This window comes from Mauremys reevesii, linkage group 3, assembly GCF_016161935.1.
Source record: "Mauremys reevesii isolate NIE-2019 linkage group 3, ASM1616193v1, whole genome shotgun sequence".
In the NCBI taxonomy this organism is placed as follows: domain Eukaryota; kingdom Metazoa; phylum Chordata; order Testudines; family Geoemydidae; genus Mauremys; species Mauremys reevesii.
This window is the reverse complement of record NC_052625.1, coordinates 88,268,643-88,280,277: the sequence shown is the minus strand read 5'-3', so window position 1 is coordinate 88,280,277 and position 11,635 is coordinate 88,268,643.

The window sequence follows — 11,635 nt, the reverse complement described above, 5'->3', positions numbered from 1 at the left end:
CAAATTCTCTGGGTTACACTAAATTAAAAAAATTTAAGCATATTTATTCAAAACAAGAAATGCCAAAAGAGAAAAGTGTATTTAAAAATCATGTTGGTGGTTCAGATAAAATAATGAAATTTAAATTTAAAATTTAATCAGAAACCATTCATAATTTTAATACAACTCTTTAGAACATCTAGACAACACTTGTGCAAGAGTGAGTAAAATACACTGGCCATCTTATAAAAATATTTAAAAAAAAACCCCACACATCTGAATATAGGCACCAATCCAGCAAAGTACTTAAACATGTGAGTAGTCCACTTGACTTCAATTAGTCCCATTGAATTATACATGTGCTTTAGTACTTTGCTGGATCAGGATCATAGAACATCTGTGAGGCAGATTTCCTAGAGTTATAGCAGATTCTTCTGTGCCCTTTTGGATTCTTGGCTTGCTCTCTGTTGTCAGAGGTCTATTCCCCCCACCACTCTCTCTTTTAGGTGTCCTCCTCTATCTCATTCTTCTTCAGTCCAGCCACTTCTTGAACAAAATGCAAGAGCACTCATGTAACTGACATCAAGCTCCTGCACAATATCACATCAGCATTGCAATGTCTTGGCATCCACGGACATTACGCACAACAGGCTCTTTGATCAGATCTGTGGATTTTGTGATCTACAGTATCAAAAGGAAACTCTGCCACCTTAGGAGACCAGATCCTTTTCTGTTTCCCTGAACCCAGCAATATCCTGTATGCTCATTACTGTGGTCCCTTTCTCACAGCAATCTCCATTACAGTGCATCAATTACAAATGCTGATAAAATCTGCCCAGACAGCGCCAAAGCCACAGGATCAAGCTAAGTGCTAAAGTCTGGAAGCAAAAATAATGAATAGCCTCTTCTTGTATTGCCTATATGAACATGAACATTGGTCTACAGAAGGGAATAGCCTTCTGTGGTCTATAATGCTCTAATTTCTCAATACACACATCAAAATCCCTTTAATGCTGGGTTTTCTTCCAAGAGTACAATAAAATTGGAGGTTCCTGTGTAGTAGTAGGATTTTATGTTTGTATTTTGCGTAATTTATAATGAAGAGTAATATAACATGTATTAAATGTATTGATGTATGATTTGACCATATCCTGCCAATCACCCTTTTTGAATAGCAGAAAGGAATGGCCTAATGGGCCATTGGCAGAGATGCATCAACCAGAATCTGTGCCTGGGCTGATTTCAAGGCAGTAACAGACCTTTTAGTGTCACCACTTTGTGGTAGGCTTAGCATTTTAAAATAAGTAAAATAATGCAATGATTGTTTTTCTTTTTGCATTGCAACTTGATGTCCCTGTTCAAATGTTCTGTGTAAAACAATTCTGTTGAGAGTGAGGAATGTGTGTGTGTTAAGAGATGAATGTGAAGGCCATCCCTGAACCAGATGTTCTAGGGAGAAACTGAAGACAGATGCAAGGGCGCCAGGAGATTGCAACATGCCCCTATTGAAATGTCAGAGGAGGGCAGATTGATAGGTGCTGGTCTCATCTTTAGAGTCATCAATGGGGACAAGATAGCTGTGATCAAAACCAGCATGGGGTAACTCCCTGACTTAATGAAAGAACAAGATAAAGAATGAGAAGGACAATTTAAGAAAACAAGCACTTGTCAAACAATTGATTACAGCATGACAGTGAAAAACTCATTGGTTCCAATGAAGGAAAATCTCTATATAAACAGGGTGCTTTGCCATGAAACTTTGGGTTCATCCTGCCAAGACTTCCCCGGAGCATCATGTCACGACTGACAGAACCCGGCTCCTACCTATCCATGATCAACCTAGCCAGCCACTAGATTGATCTGGACCTGTAACTATAACATCGACTGGCAGGAGTGTGAGAGAATGTATATGCTAATTATTGTATCTTCAAAAAGGCAGCATATTGCCTTTTCCCCTGAAAGATCCCATGTGCTTCTTACAAGCATAACACCTGCTCCCCCCAAGTGTATTGCATCCACAAGGCACATTTTGTGAGATGTCTCTGATTCAAGAGGCAGCTATTAAGAACTTAAAACTATTCATCTGTTTATTCCATCTCTGACAACACCAGTTAGGTATATAAAGGTCAAATTGGCCTCTGGGATGTCAACTCAGTGCCTCATCTATGCGGTCTCCCTAGGATGCATCTTTATGTATGCAATAGGTTTTCAGTTTACCACAGTATCCAGATAAATACACAGTACTGCAATCCCTGAGGTCCAGTTATCCTAATTGCCATTATAATAAAACTCCAGGACTTAGGTCAGCAAGCTAGGTCATCCTTTCAAGCCACACTCACCACACTAGAGCTCTCTCTGCTATTGCCTCATGCACTCAAACCCTTGACATGGAAACAGCTAAACATTTTGTATCACCTATGGGAGAGTTTAGTGGAGGGGTTTTCGTATTTTTAGAGCATGGACCACATGGAAAAGTAATGTAGCCGTCTTTAATGCAAGTAGAAGAAACCTCTAGAAACAGAGGAAAATAAGGAGAGTCAGTATCATCTAGTCTGCTAGGTCTTTGCAAAACACCACCAAGTGGATTGTCAATTAGATCTCTCTACTTGAGACAACTGTTCTCCAAAGGAACAATGCAGCTGGAGACACACAGATTTATACTCGCAGGTGCAGAGGAAGGAGTATTGCTGGCAGCAGAATCCCACCTATGGAACATTTTACTGGAAGGGATCAGATTGAGCTCAGGATAGACTCTGCCTAGATCAAAATGTAAAGCCTACGTATTTGATAAAGCTTTCTGCAAACACTAACTCCCTTCATATTGAAAAAGGGATTCTGCTATCATTGGGAGGGAGAGAAAAGAAACATATCTAATTTGTTGCTGTTCCATTTAGCTTCATGTGATGCAGTCATTCCAAAGTGACAGATACCTCAGAAGTACCATCTATGGACAGGCAGGCAAACAGAAATAAATATTGCACTGCCAATAATTGTGTCCACAAAGCTACAACATCCACTAAGAGCATTTTGTCACAGTTACTCTAATCAGGTCTCCACCTTGCCTAGATGTGGTCATTGTTAATTATATTGAAAATGGGCTATCAATGAGCATCTCCCCAATCTCTCATTTACTTCCATGGGAGTTTGTCATTAAGTCCAAGTCTCTGAGAAGGGTCACTTGTACCCACAACTTAGACAGTAGAGGGCATAATACCAAACAATGTTGCCACAGGTCAAAAGAAAATTGCCAGTATAGCTGGATTCTCAAATTAACTCTAAACTCCATTTATTGCCTTCCATTTACCTGTACTACAAATGGAGTTTTGGGTGTAAGACTTATTTCCTTCTTCTAGTAAAAAAGCCTCCAGGCAGGATTACACTTATAAACATAAGCTTCAGCCCCCAAGCTCCCTTCTGAACTGGCTATCCTTGTGGTTTCTGCCTGCAGGGTCTCCTCTCCCTCTCCTACCTGAAAAACGACCAGCCTTTTATACTTCTGAGCTGTAGCTGATTTGGCTGTCAGAATGAGGCAACAGATTAATTGCTCCTCAACAATATGTCCCATACCATGCTCAAGTGGGCGCAGCAAACTTTGATGTTATCTTCTCTGCTGAACCAGCTGTGATCCCAGTGACAAATCTCAGACCTAAATTTATAATTATTTTATTTAATCCAGCCTTACTTTGTGTACAAGATGGAAGGATTTTCCCCATGGTTGAATAGGTCAGTGGAGATTGGCTGATGAGGCTCCTAGTTATATCCCTTTGCTCACCCTTGTATCAAATTAAAGTGGACACAAACATGGATAAAAATCATATTTTTTTTTAAATTGGCTTATTAAATTAAATACATTTTTCTTTAATAAACCAACTTAAAGTGTAATTTGAAATTATGACAATTTACCTTAAGGACTAAACTTACTATGATTATGATTTTTTTAATTTAATTTAAATTATTGTAGTCAAGCAGTCTATGTTTGCTGCCAAAATTTTAAAAGAATGTCAAATCACTGAAATGGTGGAAGTCACTGGCTAAGTACCTGGAACTAGAGAGTTTGTTGAAGTGCTGAACCAATGTTTGATATCAATAGCCTCTTCTGAAGGCGCAGAGAAAATATTTTCTCCATTTCAATTTATTTACCTAGTTCGGTGCCTAGTTCATTCAAAGTTGAGAAGAAACTAAAAAAGGAGAAACATTTGTTTTCCTCTTTTCAATCTATGAAAGAAAATGAGGTATGAAGGGGGTGAGATCTATTAGTTTTTAAATACTAGAGGACATGGTGACCAGAAACAATCGGTATAATTCACTAACTAAGGACAATACTTCCTTAGTTTAATAAGCCAGTTAGTTTTAAATGCAAACTTAAAAAAAAATAAAATCTATCCAACACATTTAAGGTACTGTTATTTAACTAACAATTTTAAAGTGAATTCCAATTTCCATCCAAATGCAGCTTGACCCAAATCACAGGTAAAAATAATTCTAGTAATAAGAAATACATCATTCACCATTTTCAAAGATAATACAAAAATAAAAATTAAGAATCTGAATAAATATATGCTAAGCTATATAAATGCATAAATAAATGTGTAGAGCTATAGTGTATCCTCCTGGGTAGCAAAAAGAAGTCCTTAGGAAAATAACTAAAAAAAGTACAAAGGCAAAACCAGATTAAAACTGACCATTTAAATTAAGGTTTCCTGCTTGCTGATTTAAGTCACTTTGATTTAAAAATCAATCCATGTTGGCAGACGCCCATTTATTATTAGAAATACAGTAATTGTTTTCTGTTGTGGAATACATCATAAATGAAAGGAAAGGTACTCTGAAAATATTCACACACATGTGGCAATTTTCTGATCACAAAGGACGCTCGTGCCATGCTAGGGAAATTCCATGCATTCGGTTAGTGGGTAAATACCTCTGAGGGATGGTGTTATTCCAGCATGACATGATTCCCCTTTAGGCTTCATGCTTAATATGAAGACAGTTTTAAGGTCATTTACATGAACGTAATTCTTTAATTACTATCAACCGCACTTTGTAATATTAGGGAAATATCTAGCAATATTAATGCAGGTACTTGCACATCAAGTATTTGGAAAGCTGCCAACTTCACCTGATCAGATGAATTGCTTCCCCCATCATGCAGGTTTTTTTCCTGTGCTCATAAAGTGGGAAAATATTAGAAAGCACAAATGGTACTAAAGTGCCTAACTTCTATTGAGAGGCAAAGTCTTTAATTTCTCCAATTTGCTGGTCATGAATGATTTTCTTTTGGCAGGAAATCTCCCGCCCCTTCCCCGCCCCCTTCTTCAAGTGAATTTAGGTTCAGTAAATAAAGATGTTGAAGCGATAGTCCCAAAGATTGTACTCTCCTACTTGCCCACAGTATAGGAATTACACAGGCAGCAACAATTCAAAACTTCTCTTCACAGTCATGCCAAGAGGCACTGCCCTCAGTGAGAAGGAACAGATTCTAAAGGATCAGAGGCCCATTGAATGCTGCATGAAGCCCTGTTCCAACCTATCCAATCCTATGGATCCAACCTTCATTTAATTCCCCCCCATGGACTGTTAGTTATGCGTCTCAGACTTCTAGCTAGAAGAATCTCCTCTGCAGCACATGAAGAACTCCCTCTCCTAAAGAGGCCTCAAATGTATTTCACTGCAGCACACAAGGCAAATCAATTTACTTGCCATTAAACTCTTTACAAATGCTTAGAGCCAAATTATCAAAATTGAAATAATCCTTCCACTAGGTTCTACTAAACTGCAATTTAAAGCTGAACAAACAAGGGTTGCCCTACAGTTTACATCACAGAATGCACGGTAAGATGAAAATCTAAAGAAAGTATGATCCCTCCCTTCCCTCAGGTGAAATGTTTGATTCTGAGGGTTAAAGGAGGAGTGAATCTTGTCTGCACAATCTTGTGGTTCATTCACAGCCACAAATTGTGGGGGAAAGAACATTAAGTGCCATTACATTTTACAAAACAATTCAGAAGGGCTCTGTGGCATTGTTACTGGGTCTCTTTCTGACATACCTGCAGTTAATGGAGAAGACGAGTTATTGAACATGAAAGATCTTGGGATACAGTGTTCTCACATGTTTCAGTTACAGGACTAAGAAAAGGTTCTGGGCAAGTATTTTAGCTAACCTAGTTCACCTATTTTAATTATGAGTGTTTCCAAACCCTCCTTGCTCTTGTGGCTAATGCAGAGTGCAGCAAAATTGGAATTTCCATCACACAGGAAGTTCTGATGTTTCAACATCTGGCTTTAACCTTTCTGAATTGAAATTTTCTGGGTGTTTTCATTCTTAGAATGAAATCAATATTTCATCTTTTCAGCCTAATTTGGAACTAAATATTCCATTTCAGCACTTTAAATCAAAACAAAACATTTTAACATTCCAGAATTGAAATGTTACAGTTACTTGAATCTAAATCACATCAGAGACCAGAAGGAGAGTGGTCATGCCCAGTGGTTGGAGCAGAAGTTGTTAGCCCGGAATAGGAGTCTAGGGTCAGAAAAATCAGAGCTGAGGACCAGAGCTGGGTTACCTGGAGTGAGGTAAAGCAGGACAAGGCATGGACTGAGACTGGAGCAGGGCTGAGTGCAAGGCAGGAACAAGCCAGCACAGGAGCTACTGAAGCCATAGATGAATTCTTAGAACAGCCAGCAAATTACTGGTCCTGGTGGGCTTAAGAGCAAACCTATTAGTTTCCTCAGCCAATCAGGTGGGGTACTTCATCAGATAGTCTAGCTGATGCAGCTCAGCTGTGATCATTAGGATCTCAGGAGACTGAGCAGGTGTAGCTGCAGGGTCTTATTCTTGGCAAATTGAAATGTTTCATGTCAAAGTCAGTTCAACATTAAACTGCATTTGCCTATGGTGCCATGATATCTCAGGGAGATTATAGTTTGAATTCCTCATCCCCATTACCCTCTATGGACCAAGACTCCCTGGCCCGATTCCAATTCCTCTGATGCACCCACAATCATGTGATTCCCAGGATGCACCAGACAACTTAGTATGGGGGCGGAGTGGGGAGGGGGAAAGACTGTGATGCATTATGGGAGATACAGGCCAAGCTCCTTTGTTGGACTACAAGGGCATAATGCACCTAAACTACAATTTATCATGTCTGAACTGTGTGGTTGGCGATTGTATCTGAGTCAAACTGAACCTCCCAGTATCATGCTGTCTAAAGTGGCTCACGACAACGAGTGCCTATATCAGGGCAGACTGTCAAAACAGAGGAAACATTCCTGGTGGTATGTTCTATAATTAGATTTCACCAAGCCAGTAACCAATGTGAACTCCTGGATCACTATAACAGTTTTACCATGAGTCAGAGACAGTCCCCTTAGATTCTCCAGTCCTTCTTGCTACTCAGACAAACTGAACTTAGTAATAAATGGTCACTTACACCAAAAATCACACCACATTTAGGTTGTTTCCAGTCCCAGGAGACCAATCACTTCCTCCCACTTCGGTACCCTAGATTACACCAAAGACAATGCCTGTAGCCAATCCCATAATAAACTAAAGGTTTATTAACTAGGAAAAATAAATGAGTGTTATTTACAGGTCAAATCAAGAAAACATACACACACAGGTGAGTTGCAAGCTAAATCATAATAGTGACAGAGTTATAGTGATCTGTCCATTCAAAATGTCTTTCAGGGAGGGCCCAGGAGTAACCCTTGGGGATCTCTGGCTTCAGTTTAGTGTTTTTGGCTCTGTAAGAGTTCAAATAACAAAGAGATGAAAAATCTTCATGTCCACTATTTTTTATTTCCCTCTTCCAGCATTTATACAAATTGAACAAGGCCTTCTGCATGTACGTCTCTATGGGTGGGTGGGGGAAATTAAAGCTAGTCTTATAAATGGCCCACTTAATTTTTGATGGGCAGAGAGGAGTGGGGAAAAGGGGTGATTTCCATGCCTGGGTTCACAAGTTCAGAGCAAACATTTTTAAAGTTATAAAGCAAAACTTGCATATTTCCATATTATATGCAACACCAACATTACAAGTGAGATTAATGCATGCAGCAACTTACAAGCATTTCAAAGAGTCTAAATACTAAATGCATTGTCATGAGACTAATACCTATTTTGAACAAAACTAACACAGGTGCGCTGGTTTGGTTTCCAGCTAGGAGTTGTCAGTTCTTAGCTAATGCCTATAGCCTTGGCCAGAGCTGGCACTTGGTTTACCAGCATCAAAACCAGATTTGAACACCCCTGAGCTTCGGGGAAGTTTAGACCTAAATCCAAACATTTGTTGCTTGGGCCCATCTCTAGCCCATATATAGTCTCTGTATAGAAACAGTAGTTGTAGCTTTCTTGAAACAGATCTCTAAATACTAGAGAAAGAAAATACTCAATGCATTGATCTGTTGTGACATTTATGTACATGAATAAAGACCAGTCACCATATATTACACATAATATACATTACATATTTTTTTTCCTCCTGTTTTTCTTGAGGTAGTTTTGAGGCCATGTGGAAAATGAGTAGTGCTTGGAATGTGTGGGGATAGATGGTTTTGAATAATGTTAAATTTTTAATAACTTTGCGAGTTGTTGTGTCATCAGAGGAGCAGCAATAGATGTGTGAGAAACTAGGAATAAGAACCACATGGAAATAGCTCCACAGTTACTGTTGGCTTTCATTTTTTCCCCCACAAATCTTTTTGAAGGATGCTGCTGACTCCAAGCCTTTTGCTATTGTGAGTCATGTAGTACTAATCACCTACCTGAGCATAAGAGATCTCTGGGGAAGTGGCATGTGCAGGCTAGAAATAAGTTCTGTAGGAAGAGAAAAGTCAGCCTCGCTTCTAATTATGTTTTCTTCAGCAAAGCAAGCACCAGCAGAGGTGATTTTCCTTAGGTGCTGAAGTAAATCAGAACAGAACACCCCTTTCTAGCTGTTTAAAAAAATCTCAAATTTGTCTCCTTGTAAAAAAAGATTGTTTTGATGTTCATTGCTCAAATATAATCAGCGGATGCAATATCCTTCAATTGCAAACCCAAAATGTAAGCGTCTATTTACTAGTGATATGACAAAGCCATTGCACGTGGGATGCAGTGTGCAATGCAGTGCATGCAAAGGGAGTTTACTTGTCCATTTTCACTCTAGACCACAGTAAATTGTCAAAACGTGTTTTTTGTGCTCAGCTGGTTAATTAGATAAAAAGTTATAAAGCAGAGTAATGGCTTCTGTTAGTGTCAGATAATTTCTCTCATTTCCATATCTACATTTACCACTGTGTGATCTTGGGCCAGTCATTTCCCCGCTCTGAGCCTCTGTTTCCCTTCCCACGGTTTATCTGTTCAGATTGTACACTCTTTTGGGCATGGACTGTGTCTCTTTCCATGTGCTTGTAGAGCACCTAGCACAAGGGGACCCTGCTCTTGATTGGGTCCTGAAGGTACTATTTTCATACAAATACATAATATTATTCATTGTGCAAACTGAAAGGCCATCCTTCCTATACAGTGACAGGAACAAGGGTGGGCTCAAGATATCTGGAACCAATTTCTGGCTCTGCCATAGACTTCCTGTGGAACTTAGGCAAGCAATCTAGTGCCCAATTCAGCTGCAGTGAACATCCACAACTCCAGCTGAAGTGAACGGGAACTATAGATGTTCAGCACTGCTGAAAAATCAGTCCCTTTATCTGTCTGTGCCTCAGTTCTCATCTGAAAAATAGGCATAATAATGCTTCCCTACCTTACAAGGCTGTTGTAAGGATAAATTCATTAATGTCTGAGAAGCTTTCAGTCACTATAGCAGCAGGGGCCCATAGGAGTTCAGAGATAGCTAGAAAGAGAAACAATTTTTTTTCCAAAATAAAGTTACTTAGGCAGTTTCTGTAGAGGATAAGTGTTCAAAATATAATTTATTACATTTTTCTCACCTCCTAAGGAGGCACTGTCATACTCAGAGGACTGAAATTTAACCTGTCTTCTATTTGTTTGAAAAGTTCACAAATGTTATATTTATGAGTGATAGAGCAGTGCAAGCATGAACGATGCTTTACCAAAAATAGAAAAAGACAAAATTCCAGCAATCAAAAATCCTCTGAGCTTACTCAAATACAACACATAAAACATCAGTTCAGATGCAAGATGGCGAGATGTCAGTGACAGGAGACCAATGCATGTATTTTAATTGAAAAAAAGACAATTTATCTTTTTCCTTTAAATAAAACACACTTAAAAGATAAAGCAATTTTGGCAGTGCAGTATGCACGAACAACCCTACACTAACAAAGTGGGAGGTGATCACAGTAGAGGAAAGTATAAATTCTAGCATAGTTGCTAGTGCTGTAAGTGAACCAAGTAGCAGCCAGAGGAGCTTCAGCTTCTCTTCCAAAATTGCTATAATCCTTATTTGCATGCATTTGGACCAACCAGCAGACTCCTCTGGAAAATGAAAGTGTTTCCACCTGTTCTGTTGGAGCAGGCAATTTTTGAATTAAAACGTAGTAGAACTTTTAGAAATTACCTTTGTTGCCCTTTCCATCATATCCAAATGCCAGGAGAATGTCATTCAAAGCAATAGTGGCCATTGTCAGGGAACAAGATATATGAAATAATCCTTTCATTCCCGCAGAAACAGCCCTTTTCTCCTGAATGGTCCCTAGTGGCCCATAGGTCTCCTGGACACTTTTGCATTAGGAACTGTATTTATTATTTGCGTAGAATATGATCCCTATACAGTTAGAGCAGCATCAATCCAGAAGAGCTCCACTGAAGTCAAAAGAGTTACTCTGTAATTACACTGGTTTAATGGGAAGCAGAATCAGGCCCCACGGCTTTATCTGTTCTTTCACATTTTTATAGGCTGAAATTTATATATTGGAAAAACTAAACCAGAAAACAGAACTAAAAACTTCACAAATAGTCAGTTTTATTTCACACTTAGTAATTATTTTTGCTGTTAGACATCACACAATATGCAATTAAATGAATGCATAAGGATTTTGTTCTACTCTTGCAAAACACAGCATAGCCTATGTGTAAATGAATCCACACCTGCTATGGGCTGTCTCCTCCCCATCTGATGCCACTAGTGCTAAATCCTGAGCCCACTGTTCTGAAACTGTTGCAAAATGCAATCTAGAACTGAACTGGGCCAGCACAAGTGTCATATTTTGTGCTTCCTTTAACAATTAAAGAAATGCTTATTTTCTTTGGAAAATGGCAATGTTTCTTACTCATGGCCAACACCAAAACAAAAACAGATTCTAGTTGTTGTAACTTGACCTGAGAGCTTTTTGCAACTTGTCCCTCATTTTTAACTAAGCAATTAAAGCGTAAGTATATAGTTAACCCACTTTAACACACCTTTTTTCCCTGAGAAAAAAAATCTTGAGTGGATGTACTCTAATATTGGACAAAATAATACTGCAGCATAGTACACATCAACTGCACTCCTTCACTGTGATGTCTGACAGAAACCAAAATAAATAACCAATAATATGATGAGTATGGGTCTTCATTTTTGAAGGCAAAACAGTTGGGGTGGGCATACCTTTGGAGCAGAGGGGTGGGGTGGTGGAATTTGTGCAGTTATTTTATAATTTGCATACTGCAGTCACTTGCATAAATAAAAACATGCTACACTAAAAAGATGAC